Here is an 18,483-nt window from a genome sequence, read left to right on the forward strand (position 1 = left end):
GCTTCTACCTTTACATATTTTCTGTTTATTGACCACCTTTTAGGAAGTTTGAGAAAGGTATTACCTTATTATATTTTTTTCTAACTTAAAATATGTGTGTTACTATTGCACTTGTGGATATAACATTTCATTTTAGAATATTTACATTTTATTTTATCAAACAATAGCATTTTTGTATCAGGCACTATTCTCAATATTGTTAAAATATTAATTCATTTAGTATTCATTGCAACCCTATGAGAAAGATCCTGCTATCTTTGATAGGTCAAGGGAAACTGAGGCATGGAAAGTGTTGGGTAAGGTCACTTAGCTAGTAAGTGGAGCCTGTGTTCAAACCTAGGCAGTCTGGTTCCACAGTCTGTGCACTTAACCACTAAGCTGTAAGAGACCATATGAAGTAGATCTCTAAGAGGAGTATGTCATCTATTTCAATGTTCTTTAATAAACAGGGTACTATTTTTGAGCGGTGCCAGCATATTGTCAGATTATGATGAAATAATTATATTATTCCCTTTGTTTGATCTGAGAATGTAAAAAGCAATACTGGTAAATTACACACTGCTGGACATTGCTTAGATTTACTCTTCAATGAATTTTGTGTCCATACGTTCATGAGATGAGAAAAATAGATAGGCAAAAGTACCTGTTAGTCTGATTGCAGATCTACCCATAATGCACAAATGGTGATAGTGTACTTTCTTCTTCCAAAGGTGGGTTAATGGAGTCATGATTTAAAATAAGAGTTTAACAGTAGCGTGTATAAATTTGATATTTATACATCATAAATGATGTATAAATCATTTATGGGAGAGTGATATTTGATTCAGGGATGTTGACATGATACCTTTGGGAAATTCTCATAGTAAAATAGAGCTAGACTGTCAACAGGGAAAATTCTAAGTAATTTGTGAAGAAACTAGTAGTAGTAGTCTAAAGTGAGACACCAGGCAAAGAGAGAAGAATCAGACAAATCCTTTAGAGTAATAGTTCTTTACCCATTCAGACCCACACTCCATTTAGAGCATTTACTGTAGAAGTTCTTGAGAGAAGATCTCATCCTGTAGCCATATATGCTCACTATATATATAGATATAAAACATCTCTAAGAATTTCAGCTTCTCTTTGTGCTTTTTGTTAGCTACTTTAAATAGCTTAACTTTCAGTGACACATGGTTTTAACAGGCAAAACACATGACTGTTAATGATTTTTCTTTAGAGCAGAAATGGTTTATATGGCCTAAATTCACTTTTAGAGATTCTTCTGAGAGAGAGTATTTCCTGTCTCTTTGCACATGTGTGGCATATTGTAAGGACTTATTTACTTTTAAATAAAAAGGAAAGCTCTTGCAGTGAAGTAGACATTTATTTTGTTAAGAACCTATATAAGGCCAGGCGCCGTGGCTCACATCTGTAACCCCAGCACTTTGGGAGGCTGAGGTGGGTGGATCACAAGGTCTGGAATTCGAGACCAGCCTGACCAATGTGGTGAAACCCCTTCTCTATTAAAAATACAAAAAACTTAGCCAGGTGTGGTGGTGCACACCTGTAATCTCAGCTACTCAGGAGGCTGAGACAGGAGAATCGCTTGAACCGGGGAGGCAGAGGTTGCAGTGAACTGAGATTGCACCACTCACTCCAGCGACAGAGAGAGACTCTGTCTCAAATTAAAAAAAAAAAGAACCTATATAAAATAGTTTATAGCAGTTTATAGCTGTGACCATCAAGTCAGATAATTTGGGATGTTCACAAAGAGCTCTGGGTGATTATGACAGTGTACCACCCACATCTCTTATTTGTTTTGCTTCATTTCTCTACTAGGGAGAGGAGGCCATATAATACATGGTATTTTTATGTTATTTTAGATAAATCCATATCAACACAGCACAGGAGAACAAATTATACCCCTGGTAGATTTTGGGGTATAAACTTCATGAAATGTTTCTCAGAAAGTGAGAAATATTTCTTGATCGTATCTTTAAAATTAATGCAAAATTGTTATGTTACTCCATAATTTATTTGTGTGCATTACTGTAAGGTTCATGTGTATTCATATTAAATTTTTTCTTTTAAAAATTGGGTTCAATGAATCATCTAGGATGATTGCATTGTTTGTGGCATCAAGTGTTGTTTCTCCCTTTCCATACCAAGCATATCCTGCTTTTGGTACAGGATATATTTTTTTCAGATGTCAAAACACCTAGGGATACATTTTATGAATTACTAACTTACTTTTTTAGGACAGACTTGAAATCATTTAGAGGGTAAACTCTAGCAATATAGAAATCTGTTTTTTGTTGAATGGAGTAGCAGCTAATCTTTAAGACCCATTGATAGCATTTTAGTAGTAGCACTTAACATTCAGAAAAGAAAAACAAATCATCCAGCTTCTGATCTTCAGTTTTATGTAACTTTACAATTTGGTACTTGATGACTTGGTATTGGTATGAGACTGGATAGTGTGATGTTACAAACATGTGATGTTTGCCTACCATGTTCTAGGCACTGTGCCAAGTGCTAGAGATGGAATGGTAGGTAAAGCTGTGGTCTATACTTAGGGAGTTCACAGTCAAATGAAGGATACAGTCACAAAACAGACACTTGTATAAAGTATGGTCACTATAATACAGAGAAATGGAAAGAATGGCCAGAGAAAGCTTACTTGAAAAGATAATGCCTGAACTGAATACTAAAGGGAGGTCAGTGGGAGAGACAAGGAAGGGTAGATATTGATTGTGGGTGCATGAGCATTGAAATGAGAGGGCACAGGGGAATAGGAAGAGAGGAATAGCCTAAAGGAGAACAGGAGCAAAGGCACATTCTGGACATACAAGCAGATCTCTGTTGGCAGGAGTACGAGATAAGGGTAAGAGAGTGATTGGAGTTGAGTCTGGAGAGATACGAAACCAAATCATGGAAGCTTTTTAAATGCCATGTTTAGGAGCTTGAACTTCATCTTTTTGTGAGTTGGACAGTCATTGAAGGGTTTTAAGTAGGGGCCCAATTTGATTGTATTCAGGTTGAGTAGAGTACTCTGATAGCTGTTGTGAAGGATAAATTTGAAGGGAAAAAGATTGGAGGCAGAGAGGTCATTTGGGAAGTAGCTTGATAAGAGGTGACGAGGGCTTAAACTGACACTTAATAGAAATGGAGAAGAGGGAGTAGATTTCAGAGTCTGTACTTTTTTTGTTGTTGATAAATAGTAAATTTAGTAGGACTCGATGCTTGGAAATGACCAGTGGGAGAGAAAAAATGGACGAGATTAACTCCAAAGTTTCTAGCTGAGGTGATTCCAGGGATAGTGATGACACCAAACAGAGTGAATATATGAATAATCAGTTGAGGAGACAAACGGAAGTCAGTTTTGGATATTTTGAGTTTAAGATGGTTGTGACATCACTAATGGAGGAAGGCTAACAAGGCAGTTAACCTTTGAACTTGATGCTGTGGGATATAGATGGGGGTCCTGGGCTGGAAATACAGCTTGAAGAGTTCATCAGTTTGCAGGAGGTGATTGAAAGCATAAGACCATCAAGGGAAGGTGTGTGGGCTGAAGAGAAAAAAAGGTCAGAAGACAGGAGCTTGGAGAACAAAAGTGTTTCAGAGTCAAGTAGAGAAAAAGAAGCCCCACAAAGATAAGAAAAGGAACTGAAAAAAATGAAATAATCAGTGGGCCAACCTGAAGATCCAAGCAAGACTAGAAACCACACATTTTTAATGGAACAAATCTATATCGTTGTAATTTCCTTAGAAGCCTTAAATTAGTGAGGGAGATCAGAATGTAACATTAGTCTAGGATTGAGGTTTTACCAGATGGTACAGTAAAAGTTGTGAGTTTAGGGAAACCAAGTTGTTTGAAGTTAGAGCAGTTTAGATGATCAGCTGTGCCAAATATTGCAAATTATGTGCTGTACATTATTCTTTACGTATATTAACTCTTAACCCTCACCACAACCATAGTTGTTACAGAAGATTCTAGAATGTAAGTTCCATAAGAGCAAGGTGGGTATGCTTTGTTGTCTGTGCTATTCTCAGTGCCTGACATACAGAATAGGCTCAAATACTTGCTGAATAAATGAGAGAATATGAGATACATACTATTATTCCCATTTTACAGATATGGAAACTGGGTAAGAAGAGATTAAGTAACTTACATTCACAATTTTTAGTGGTAGAGCCAGTAGGAAAGGAATTGAGCCCAGGATTAGGGAGCTGATGGAAAATAGAGAAATTTTAGGTCTGGAGATCTCTCTGAGGATAGTGGAAATGAAGGCATGAGAGATATAGAAGGGGAGAAAGTTATCATCAGAGAGTAAAATGGTGGAGGTTATGATTTTTTGAGATAGGGTTGTTCAGTGTTATGACAAAGGGTCAAGTCTTAGCAGTGGAGTAAAGGATGTTTATTATTGAATCTCTGTAGGCATCTATGTAGATGTTGAAAGCTCCTAAGGTTATACTAGAAGTTTGAATAGAGAGGAACATTATGATACCATCCTCATAAATGAAGTGGTATAATTGGAGATCTATAGATAAGAAGCAGCAGAGAGTGGAATAGATAAGCTTTCTTATTTCAATTCTAGCTTTTTAAACGTAGATTGAGGTTAGATCTGGTTTGCTGAAAAGACAGGAATAAATTGGGCTTGCTGCATATAATTTATTTCCCCCATATGGATAAGCTCGTTGGAAAGCTCCAGAAATATTCAGAATATAAATACAGAAGTTTCAAATTTTACCTGACATGCCAGCTCTACTTAAGGTATGAATTCTAAATCTTGTATCTCTCCCCTGCAAGAAAAGCTACCTCCTCCTTTTTATATAGTAGTAGAACAAAATTTTTGTTTGTGTTTGTGGCAGCACATCTCACCTCTTTGTTTCATAGCTGTTGGTTACACATTCCAAGGACGGTAAAAACAAAATGCACTTGCTCTTCTAAATCTTTAGCCACTGGCTAGTGGATTGCATTTATTCTCAGTTTCCTTGCCGATCCTTTTACCCTTCCCCTCCCCCATTTTTCTTTTTGAATGGTTTTGTTTCATGAAGCTCTTGAGAGCTTTCTATGTTATATTGTGGCACAGGAAAAAGTTTATTCATTTTAGCACTAAACTGTAGTTAACATTTTAAGTTAATCATTTTTAGAATGTTTTGATAAGCAATCCTGTTTCATTTTTAGAGATGATTCAATCTCATATTTCATTTGCTTTTAAAGTCTCTAATTTCTTTTCATCTATTTCCATAGCATTGTAATTTGTATCCTGAATGTTTCTCTTCAGAGAAATATAAAAATCCAGTAATCCATTATAGTATTGTATTAAGCCTAAGATTTCATTATTTATCATACACATTTATTTATTTATTTTTATTTTTTATCATACACATTTAAAGTACGGCCTTTGATTTATAGAATTTTTCATTTTGTGGTTGTGCCTGCTTATCTTTGTTTTTGTGTGTGTATGTCTTTCACACAAATTAGTATCATTCTGTCATAGCTCTTAGGAAATTCAGAGTTAATCAAATATGTTATAAAATGTGTTTGTATAATGAAAAGGTTGGAGGAGATGATTCTGAAGGTGCCATTTAGAGCAGGTGTGCTATGGTTTGGTGGCTCTCTATTCTCTGCCCGCTTTAAATCTTAGTAGGCAGCAGATGAAATACTACTAAGTGACCTTTGACACAGAACCCATGAATGCTCCAAGTATGATTTCATTTTACCGTGTTCTTTGTAAACTCAAATGCCTGTCAAATCAGATGTGTGTTTCGATGTTTTTACTGAATGTGCCTTGAGGAGGAGACTAAAGCTTGGGGTCAATTTGGCATAATCCCCACGTTTTTCTTTTTCTATTATAGAGGTTTCTTGGGGAAGGGGTGACATTTCTTTCTGAGGAAAAGGTGCAGGCTAAGTGTAGGTGGACTTTCTGTCTTCTCCATACTTTTTCTGACAGCCTCACTGGATCCTGGTGATATCATACATAAATGCAGAGCAGACTAGATGGGTTGCTGGTTGGTATTTTTGGTTACCATTTGATCTGGTGTCTTTGGTTATGTAATAGGCACATTAACTGACAAATTATATTAAGTAAATATATAGCCATGGGCTTTTTAAAATCTCACTTTTTAAAGTCAATAATTAGATTAGATTGTCTCCCAGTAATTAAGTTTTTCATATGTTCATGGATATATGTAGTATATATTAAAAGATTATTTGTGTATTTTTTACATTAATTTGGTAATTTTGACAATTTGTCAACTCAAGTATAAAATACATATAAATATACTTAAATAAGTATTTAAGATTTAACGTCAACTTTACAGTAATGAAATAGAAAATTCTTGAATGTTACTCATTTAAATTTTCTGATTTGAGTTCTGATAATCTGTTAGAAAATTAGTAATATGCTTAGGCTCACTTCAATTTCCACAGCAGAAACTATTGTATCCTTACTGGTTAGAAGCTGCCAATAGTCATTAATTGTTAAAATATAAGAAGGTTGTAGGGGACCATATGACAAAAGAACTAGTTACCTTTACAGTTTGTTCGCTGTACCTCATACACTTTGTGTTAGAAGAAAAGCTCTATTCAGTGCCTTGAGTGAAAAGATCCTTACCTCCTTTTAGACTCCGATTGTGGGAATTTTCTTGCTATCCTGGACATTTTAACTTGTTCTGGGTTATTTTGAATATATTAAGGTGGACTACTGGAATAGTTGAGAACTAATTCATGTTTGTTTGTTTTTCTGAATCAGCAGTTTAGTGATTAAAGCTTAAGATTCTTTTAATAGATTTAATGAAAAAGAAATCTTAACTTGAAATTTAAATTAATGAAAAATATTACCAGAGGAGATGTCTGATATTTTGATATGGGAAAATACAGAAAATAAAAACATTTAAAAATTTATCCAGATGTTAATGTTTGACTAGAAGTTTTCTACTGGAAGAATTAGTTTGGATTTTACAATTTGGGAGAGGCAGAAGGGAGTTGGGGAGGTGGTCAAGCCCAAATTAGCATGTTGAATATCCAGATTCACAGACATTTCACTAAACCATTTATGTACTTAGCATTTTTGTTGACTAGTCTTTTCATTTATAGTGCTCTTAAATCACTCCATTTGTCAGTTACTCCATTTACCTGAAGATTAAAGTATACACTGTGATAGAAAAAAATAGATTGGCGGGGGCGGGGGTTGTATTATATAATGTAATAAATCCTATTAAACCTGTTAAAGTAGGAACATTAATTTTACATTTTAGAATTTTCTTAATGACAGGAAAGTAAACTGGTAACTAAAATTCATTTTGTTCCATAGGTTTGTGGCATTTTATGTGGGGAATGTAGATCCTAAGTGTTACGAGTTGTCCACCTGTATAAAACTACTTCCCAGAAGCCTTGATGTTCCCATAAAGAGCTAAAGACAAAACCAAATCAACCGCTAACACCTTTTATGGGAGATCAACTTGTGTGGGTTATGAGGCCCACCTTGACTAAGCAGGATATGTAGGTAAACCTGCCCAGTTGGAATTAGTAGCTGATACTCTAAAAGGAGAATGGTGAACAGGAGGCCATTAGCAGAAACAGCCTCATTCATTTATAGAGATCATCTTGTTAAAAGGGAAATCAGCTTCCCTAGATCCCAAGGGGGTATTGAAAATGCTAGGAGAGAACCTAGAAAACTTTTCTGCGCAGATTGTCAGAAAAAGGTGAAAATATTTTCTTTTACTGTAAAAAGAAAGAAATTCTTTTCCTTCTTCCAAAGATGCCTTACCACCTTTGAAAAAGATTTTTAAAAGTCTCAGAGAAAATGAAATATAGATTCTTAAAGTGGAAAGGGACCTTAAAAATCCATCTGGTCTGGTTCATTTTATAGATAGAACTGAGAACCTCAAAAAGTTATGTAATTTGGCTTACATCACAAGAGCTAGTTTGAAGCAGAAGCTACAATTTTCTTACTGTGTCCAGTTGGTTAGAAGTATGAATAGTCATCATTAAAATGTAGGGAGTTTATAGGGAAGCTTATGACAACTACTAGTTAATTTACAATTTGTTCACTGTAGCTCATCTGCTTTGTTTCAGAAGAAAAATTCTATGTCTTGTGTGGAAAAACTCTTACCTCCCTATGAACAGAACTATAGGAAATTTCTTGCTAACTTGGATGTTTCAGCTACTTCAGGGTTATTTTAAGTAACTGGATAGTTGGTTTTCAGAATTCTAGTTACAGAAACTAGTAAAAGAATATGAGTTGTTGATACGTGGAAACTTTAGACCCAAAATAAAGGTAGGATGATGTGAGTTTAGTGCTTACAAATTTGAATAAAATAGTACCTTTTTGAGGTGTTTTAGTAGTTGCCCTTAATGATTTATTTTAAATTAGATGGCTTTGGGAGTAAAAATACTGCTTTTAGCAAAAAATAAATATATAAGTGAAACTTTTGCATGTAGAGTTTTTTTTTTTCTTTTTGAGGTAGATAAAGCCATCTAATGTCCTTTTCTATCATGTCTTGATAAGTCAAGAGCAGACCACTTGATGAAAAAAAATGAAATATCATCTAAAATAGAAAAATATCCTGTTAGGAAAAATACCACCGTTTTTTCACTGCCTTTAGTCTGGTTGTTCTTATTGTGTGAAGGGAACTTCAATCTTGTCAAATTACATACATTGTAAGTCCCATTTCTGTCTTAAAAGTATAACCATGCATGCTCAATTAAGTCAGTTATCGTCTTCAGACTGTACTTTTGCTAATTCAGTCTTTTCCTTGGGGTTAAGATAAGATTTACAGATTTTTAAGTTTAAGGCCTGTAACTACTGAGGATGGTTTAAAGCTTTGATAAGTGAGATGTGGTGCTTTAAAGGAGGACTTTCCTTTAGTCTCTTAAAAACACTTGGAAGATATTTATTACAGTTTTCCAAAGTAAGATAAAGCTCAGCTTTAATAATGAGGACCTTGAAGTTTTTTTATGTGGTGGGGAGGTGTTAGGAAACTCATTTTTTAACTACCTTACCTTCAAGTGATTATCGAGGCAGGTTTTTCTTCCCTATGAGGAAGAAAATGAATTGTGCAATGCCAGTTTAAAGAAACTGAAGCAATGTATTTCTTACATAAAGTAGATCATTCTCTCTCCCTGTGTAACTGCCACCTGTTTAAAATAAGATTCCAGTCTTGCCTCTGTCAGTCTTAATGTGATAGACTCTCAGTGAAGATCTATGGATTTATTTTATTGAAAACATTTGTTTAGCATATATCTGTGTTATTTTAATTTTAATGTTTTTAGAGATGAGGTCTAGCTATTTTGCCCAGGCTGGCCTTGAACTCCTGGGTTCAAGTGATCCTCCTGTTTGGCCTCCTAGGTAGCTGGGACTACAGGCATGAGCCACCATGCCTGGGTAAGATCTAATGATTTATTTGATTGAAAACACTTATTTAGCATACATTCATGTATTTTTATAACTTGTTGCCTCCTGACAGGTCACTAGACATAGGAAAGTGCCTCTTTTAACACTTTCATAAACCTTTAACATAAACATTTTAAATTTCTTTATTATAGTGGAAATAGCATCTCCCCTTATTATTGGACATTTTGAAAAATTAAAAAAAATTTAAAACAATTTTTATCGTAAATACTAGATGGGAATAATTATATATGAAGCTTGTCTGACAAGTTGGATTTTTATGATAGGATAGAATCCCAGGAGTAGAATTATTGGGCATACCCTTTTAAGCCTCACAGTAAATTATTACTAAAGTGTGTTGCAAAGATTTTATCAGTTGTATAGACTCCCAGATATGAATTCCAGGGCCCTTCAGGGGAATTAGTGGGGACATTTTGCAAAGAGCAACAGATGGTGTCTGGAAACATGTTTTTTAATCTTTGCTGTGCCACATACTAGTTGTAGATATCTGGGTTAGTAACATAGGTTGTGTGGGCCTTACTTTCCTCACCATAACTCAGGTGAATTTTAACTATTTTACTGGCCTTAATTCTCATTCTGTAAAATATGAGTATAATCAAGGAGAATCAGTGCCTATATATTACCAAGTGATTTGTCTGGGAAAAAAAGCAGAAGCAGGGAATGTCAGATGTACCTAGAAAAAGGAGCAAGTTAGGGGAAATGCACAAAACATGATTTGCTCTTCTGGTTTTTTTAAGAATAGAGTCTAGGCTGGGTGTAGTGGCTCACACCTGTAATCCCAGCACTTTGGGAGGCTGAGGTGGGTGGATCACTTGAGGTCAGGAGTCTGAGACCAGCCTTCCCAACATAGTGAAACCCCATCTCTACTAAAAATACAAAAATTAGCCGGGTGTGGTGGCGGGCTCCTGTAATCCCAGCTACTCAGGAGGCTGAGACAGGAGAATCGCTTGCACCTGGGAGGTGGAGGTTGCAGTGAGCTGAGATTGCACCATTGCATTCCAGCCTGGGTGACAGAGTGAGACTCGGTCTCAAAAAATAAAAAGAAAAAAGAAAAAATAGAGTCCCATAAAATTATGTCAGATAGACACTCCTCCTGAGACTTAGGGATTTTCAAACCATTTCAAATAGAAAATGAAAGTGTAAGGAGACAAGTGTGTAACTTTCCAAAAGAAGTTGTGTTCTGTGTCAGTTTTAGGTTACAGAATGACTCAAGCCAAAAAAAAAGTATGTTATTCATTCATTTACACAAAATGCAAAATATTTTCATTATCTTCTGTTATTTGTTTAAATTGATAAAATTATATTTATGGTGTACAACTTTATTTTTTGATATATGTACACATTGTGGAATGGCTAAATCAAGCTAATTAACATATGCATTACCTCACATACTTTTTGTTGTGAGAACACCTAAAATCTACTCTTCACAATTTTCAGGTGTACAGTATATTAACTGTAGGCCTATGATTTACCATGGATCTCTTGAATTTATTCCTCCTGTTTAGATGAAATTTTGTATCCTTTGACCAACATTTCCCCAGCCCTTCTACACCCCAGCCTCTGGTTACCACCATTCTACTCTCTGCTTCCATGATTTAGACTGTTTTAGATTCCACGTATAAGTGAGATCATTGACATTTCTCTTTCTGTGCCTTAGCTTATTTCACTTATTATAATGTCCTCCAGGTTCATCCGTGTCGTTGCAACTGACAGGATTTTCTTCTCTTTGAAGGCTGAATAGTATTCTGTTGTGTGCGTATACTACATTCTCTCTATCAGTTCATCTGTTGATGGATACTTAGGTTGATTCCATATCCTGGCTCTTACGAATAATGCTGAAATGAACACACTGATTTCATTTCTTTTGTATTTATAACTAGCGGTGAGACTGGTGGATCATATGATAGCTCCAATGTTAGTTTTTGAGGACCCTCCATACTGTTTTCCATAGTGGCTGTACCAATTTACATTCCCAGCAACAGCGTACAGGGGTTTTCTTCTCTCTGCATCCTCATCAGCACTTGTTCTGTTTCATCTTTTTGATAATCACCATTCTAACAGGTGTGAGGTAGTCTCTCATTGGGTTTTAATTTGCATTTCCCTGATGATTAGTCATGTTGAGCACTATTTCATATACCTGTTGTCAATTTGTATGTCATCCCTTATGAAATGTCTGCACCCTTTGCCGTTTTTTTATTAGGTTTATTTATTTTCTTGCTATTTAGTTGCTTTAGCTTTTTACATGTTTTGGATACTAATGTCTTATCAGCTGTATGGTGTGTTTTCAAATATTTTCTCCCATTCTGCAGGTTGTCTCTTCACTCTTGATTGTTTTATTTGCTGAGCAGAAATTTTTAGTTTGATGTAATCCTATTTGTCTATTTTTGTTTTTGTTGCCTATACTTTTAGGGTCATATTTAGAAAGTCATTGCCCATACCAGTGTCAGAGAGCTTTTTCCCTTTGTTTTCTTGTAGGAGTTTTATAGTGTCGGGTTTCATGTTTAAGTATTTAATCAATTTTGAGTTGATTTTCGTAAATGATGTGAGATGAGGGTCTAATTTCATTCTTCTTCATGGGGACATTCAGTTTTCCCAACACCATTTATTGAGGAGACTGTTTTTTCCCCATTGTGTGTTCTTGGCATCTTTATTGAAAATCAATTGACCATAAATGTGTGGTCTCTCTATTATATTCATATTTTTTAAGTAAATTATTTTATGATGAGAAAGGTGGCAAAAATTCTGCATCATCTTTGATATGTAAGAAAAGGCCATTTGGGCACAGATTGGACCTGATTATTTCTCTCTTCAAGAAGCAAGTACCTTATCTCTATTCTTATTCCAAAGTGATTTAATCTCTATTAATAATTTAGGCAACTAAACATCATTACTGATTGTAAGAGAAATCTGAGTCTAGTCTGTCTATACTGATCAAGAACCAGGACTACCTCATGGAGACTTTGGTAAAATAAATCTCAACAGCACTCACCAGATGAATAAAGGTTTTCTTGAACTAGTTTAAGATACTTGGTTATCAGTTGAACACAAATAGTAATAATTTAAAGTTTCATGAATTGACATGTCTATAATTAGCTTCCTAAACTAAGAATAACAAAAAATGAGTAGTTTGTTAATTCCTAATAAGCCTGTGATGAAAGTTATTATCTGGGGTTTTTTTGGGTCTGTTTTAAAAATTAACACTTTGGCTCTGATTATAAAATTTATAAATTGGAAATTGAAATTACTGGATAAAATACAATTTATGTTTTAAAAACATTTTCAAGTGGAAAAAATTACAGCTTGGCTGAATAGTGATAATTTTCAAACTAAGCCTTTGAGTTCACTATTTAGAGTTCTCTGATAAATTGTTAGAGTTAGAAGTAGTGAGTTCATTGCTTGACTGAATAAATAATTCATATGGCACAAAAGCAGCTTTTTCTTTCTCTTCAGTTCCCTTCTCCCCCATTATGTTCACTTTCTCTCTTGTAAAAGGCTCCTTTACAGCCAAATAGCAACCTTGTGTGAATATGCAGGGACTTGGGCATAGTTTCAACCTCAGTGTTAGCTGAGTATCTGGAGTCATGGAAGAGAATTAAGAATCTGTCTTGAATGTATATTTTCTAGTAGCAACTGAAAAGAAATATGGTAGTTGTAAATTGCTAGACCTTACTCTTATGGTACAGTTGCTCTGGAAATCTCTTTTTAGCAAAATAGGATTTTATTTCTGGATATAGAATCTTTCGTAGTGTCTGCCTCAAAACAAAATTAAGTTTTAAAATTGAGTGAATCATTTATTTTTTCTAGTTTTTTCAGAAACTCTTTTTTACTAGACTAAATAACTTTTCAGCATCAGTCTGATAAGCATAGAATTTTCAAAATTCTTTACTTGCTATTTTAGAATTCTTTATTTTCTAAGAATTATGAAGACTGTATTAGGTATTTATGTGGACTTCCTTTTTTTCCTACCTTTTATTATAGCACCAAAATTGGAATTATGCTAGATTATTTTCTCTCTGCTGTTTAAATCATAAGAGACTCTTTTATTGGGTCAGGGCAATTGTCTTTCTAGCACAATAATCTTCTTTGATAATGTCACTACTGGAAATTATGTTTATCCTTCATAAATTAACTAATCCTTATTTTTGTAATAAATTATCTGATATCCTTTAGAGGTTATCTAAAAATATTCCTTTAAGTCTGCATGTATTCAGCATATTTCATGGTATAACAAGACTTTTACAGTTGTATAACAGAAATTTAAAATAAGGCAACGGACTGTAATCCAGACTTCTGTCAACTGGAAATTTTTATGAAGTAGTATTTTGCTGGTATACTGATACTTCACCAAATACAATGTTTATCTTTAAAGAAGTTTCTAAATAAGACAAAACATTATGTTTAGTAAAATTCAATGTAGTATGTTTTACTGTATACTAATTCTTTATATAGCCCATAATCATAATACATAGGCTATATAATACATGTAAAGCATATAATTCATAATACATAGGATACAAATCAAATATATGAGCTTTATTTTGATATAATCAGACTTTATTCTGATACCTATTTGCCTTTCTTTTTCAAACTTTAAGCGTTGCCCTTATTTTCATAAGACTTAGTGTTTCACTCAGTATTAAATTTATCCAGTCATTGTGATTTTATGAAACATTGTGATTTTAAGTGCTGAACCATGTTGTTTTTCAATGTAAAATGAGTGTGACTTTTAGTAATTATTGAAATTTAAGCGTTACTGTGATTTTCCATAATTCTATTTCGGTAGTCACAAAAAAACAAAAATTTGGCTTCTTATTGGCCCTTTTAGTGCCAACACTGGCATTGTTGAAATACATTTCTAAGGAAGATGGTGAGTGTTTCACTTCATTAGTAGCTGCATGACAAGCCACCCCAAAGTTTAATGGCTTAAAACAACAGTAATTCATTATTTCTCATAATTTTGAGAGTTGACTGAGTGAGTCTTCTGCTTTATGTGGTCTTGGCTGGGGTGCTAGGAAAGAGGGCAGTCCACAGTGGCCTCACTTACATAGCTGGCAGTGGATGCAGGCTGCTGGCGTGGAGCACAGTTGGGGGTGGCCTGGGTGCCTCAGCTCTCCTTAAGTGTGCCTCTCTGTGAAGTTAGTTGGGCTTCCTTACAACATGGTAGCTGGATTCCAAAAAGAAATGTTCCAAGGGCAAAGAAGCTGCAGCCTTGTAAAGGGCCATATTTAGAAGTTACTTAGCATTACTTCTGCCCATTCTGTTGATCAAAACAGGTCACAAGGCCAGCCCAGATCAACAGGAAGAGAAATAGGCTTCATTTGTTAAAGATGGAGTAGCAAGATTACACTGTAGAAGAGCAAATGGTTTGGGATATATTGTTGCAGCTGGAAATGCAAATTACCACAAGGAAGTGCAGTTTTTGCTGAGCATGGGTATTTGCCATTACCACATTTCAGAAACTGGTATAGTCAAGCACACATGGATTTGACCACTGGATTTACACTAGGGTCACTTAAGAGCTATCAGCCACTGTCTTCTCATCTGTATGACAGTAGTAGTATCAACCTCACAGGATTGACAGTTAAGTGAGATAATTTGGAAGTACACAGCATAGTGCTGGAAATTCCATTACTCCCATCCTGTTTCTTTTCCCATGTCCCTCATGTTTAATTTTTATATTTGTGATTATAATACTTAAAGGTATGTTTTAAAGATAAATCATAATTCATCTAAAGTCTCTGTCTTACCAAGATAGTTCAATAGTTCCAATCTGAATAAAGTTTATAACATTAACATAATTTATAGATCTTCTAATACAAGCATCTGTCTAATGCTAGAATTCTTTATAAACCACTGTATATAGGCTACTCACAATGTAATGAGCTACTAATTGGTAGAAACAAGTGGCTATTTGCCATAGTTCTACATTCTATTCTACCTTCTATTTTGCAGAAAAATCTTACAGCTTTCCTAAGCCATTTTTTTAGGTCAATTCCAGAATTTGTTTATGATCAAATTGACAAGTACCTAGCCAAAGAGATTAAGATACTGAATCAGAGAAAGAAGTCTAAAGAGATAATTTTCCAATGATCATTTCTAAAGAAGGAATAGAGATAAAATATTTTAAAACAGGTAGTGAATAGTCACAGTCAAAGGTTTGATTATGAGTCAGCTTTGTTGGTTTTAGTCTCATTAGTCACCAGCACCACCAACCTGTCATATTGGCAATACATAGTTTTGGTCACCAGGAGAAGGAGTCACAGAAAACCAGTACTACTACTTACAGAAGATTAACTGAAAGCACACGTCCTGATTTGTTCTTGAAGATAAGACTGAGGTGAATATTGCTTAAAACAGTATCAGCAAAATACAAAATCAAGTGAAATATTACATTGAATATAACAATTGAAAGAATGAGGATAGACACAAAGAACTTTTGGATGCTAGTGATTAGATATTAGAATTAGTTTCTCAGAATATTTTAAAGAATTCAACAAATGACAGTGTTATGAATTATGTGGGCAGTGCTTAAAGTGGGAACAGAGCAAAAGAAGTGGATTTAGTTTTGTCAAGTCTGTCTATTCAGCGTTAGGGGGAACATTTTATTTCTTCTGAAACAATGATATTGGAATCCCATTTCATCTTTTCATTTTCAAACACTGACTTTATAAGTGACTTTGGGAGAAGCTGTTAAGTTTTATATAAAGCACTTTTTTTGTACTTAGCACAAAGTGGGCACCTTTAAAATTACCTGTTTGTATAGCAGTTAATTTAAAGAATATGTTCATGCATATTACTATATTTTCTCAATTCTAAAAGCTCATCAATTGTAAGGCACATTCTTTGATTTCATAACAACTTTTTAATGTCTCTTTTTGGAAAAATAAAACACTTTTCTTGGGGGAGGAGGAGAATTTTTCTAAGGATTATTCTGAATTCCTTTGGGCCATAGGCACTGTAGCAAATGCTGCTCTTCCTGATCTTTAACACTTTTAGGATTGATAGTGTCGTTCTGAGCCATGTCCAGGAATTACTTTGGCGAGGTTTCCATTTCCTATTTAATTAAAATTTTTTTACTAATTATATTACATTTCACTAGAAGTTAAATAACTTCTCTTGAAAGTCATCCAGAAGACTTTAACAGCCAGATATTTGGTATCTGCTCAGAATTATCACTTGTGAAACCTTCATTAAACATAATTCAGCCACATGTCACAGAAAGTTCTGCATGTATAATAACTTTTTGTTTCAATGCTGCATTATAGTGATCTTTAAAAGACATTTTAAGAGATAATTTAGGGATTTCAAATTAAGTTAAAATTTAGCTGTGCATAGTTCTGTTGATGCTGATAAGTGAACAGAAGGTAAATTCTTAGTCATGTCTAAGTTCACACAGAGATACAATAATACACGTGGGTGTAATACAAAGCATTATAGTATTTTGTATAATATCTCTTTTGTTATTAAAAGTTCTTTTGATATCTTTGGTAAGACTCCTATTGATTTGAAAAATGTTACTGTGAAAAAAATGTGCTTTAAGAGTTGAGAAAGTAAATTATTCCTTTTTTTCTCTCAGCAGCTGTTTAAGGAAGACAGAGCAGGCATTGGATAATATTCTTATTAAGGTAAAGAATCTGGGTGTTTGAGCCCTAAAGTCATACAGCAAGTAGTCCACCTGGAATCATGAACCAGGTCTTCAGGACTTCCAGATATTTGTGCTGTATACTATGCTGCATTTTCAACAATAATTCATTTATCTGTGGGTTAAATCCAATTTAATGAGACTCATTTATTCAACAAATATTTATTAAATGCTATTATTGCCAGTCATTGTGTTAAATGATAGTGTAAGACAGTAAACAAGACAGATATCTTTCCATGTCCTCACGAAACCAGCAGCTTTGGAACTAAACAAATAATTATAACTAAGATGAGCATTAAGGGAGAAATCGTAAGATGATAGGAAAGAATATAACAGGCCGACTTAACCTGCTCTGGGATGGTGGGGGAGTGTTGAATGTGAACTGAGGGTAGGACATGAGAAATAACTTTTGGGCTGAGATTGGAAGAATCAGCATGAGTTAGCTTAAGCCTAGGAATTAGGAGAAGGGTTAGGATGGAACATTGCAGGCAACAGAAATAGCATCTACAAAAGTAAAAGGAAGAACTGAAAAGATTCCAGTGTGAGCGTTGAAAAGAAGGATAAGTAAATGTAGAGAAGAATGTAGGAAACAGATTATGCATTCTTCAGGATTTTTTGACCTATATCCTAAGGGATATTGGGAAACCATGGAAAGGTTTTAAGCATCGGGGTATGCCATGATTAAATTTTTCATTTGAAAATCATGAGTCTGACTATAGTATATATAGAAGCATTGTTGTTAGATGCTATTTCGGTAGGCCAGGTTGGAGATGATGGTTACAGCAGTGGAGCTGGAGAGAAGGGAATAGATTTGAAATTTGGAATGTGGACAAAGCCTTGTATTTGACAGAAATGTAAAACTATTAATAGTATTGTTATTGTTCCACCTATAGAATCTGATTATAAGATTATCTCTAAAATACTTCCAGGTAACTTGTACTTAACGGTAGGAGGAAGTGACTATATTATAAATATAATTTAGAAAACATCGTTCCTTAAAAAATAATTTTTGAATTCTGCTAATTCTTGTTATTGTTTGACTTCATTAACTAATATAGGGAGTATAGGGAGAACTTAGTTTTAAAAGATAATTTGTCTTCCTGATTTATACATAAAACACATAAGTAATTTTGTACATATATGATGTGTATATATATATATATATATATATATAGTGCAGGTCATCTTGTTTACACCACTTATTAATGAATATCAGATTTGGAAGGTGACTCTTTAGGATTTTCCTATTGGTTGATTGATTGAAACTTACATGAAGAATTTAACCCTTTTGTTTCAAATAGCTTTCTATTAAGAAACACTTTTTTCATGATTATTCAGAGAATTTATTGCTGGATCATTGGCTCTAGAAATAGACTGCTGGTTAAATTAAAAGATGCCGGAGGAAACATTTTGGAAACAGACTTCACAGAATTCCTTATGAAC

At 34.4% G+C, this 18,483-nt stretch overlaps 1 protein-coding gene across 11 annotated transcripts in view; it reads left to right on the plus strand.

Annotated features, from left to right (window-relative positions):
• Positions 1-18,483, plus strand: part of ZEB1 (zinc finger E-box binding homeobox 1) — a 209,934-nt gene that overhangs the window by 18,878 nt on the left and 172,573 nt on the right. The gene's annotated exons all lie outside the window — the stretch shown is intronic.

This window comes from Pan paniscus, chromosome 8 (genome assembly GCF_029289425.2).
Source record: "Pan paniscus chromosome 8, NHGRI_mPanPan1-v2.0_pri, whole genome shotgun sequence".
Lineage (NCBI taxonomy): Eukaryota > Metazoa > Chordata > Mammalia > Primates > Hominidae > Pan > Pan paniscus.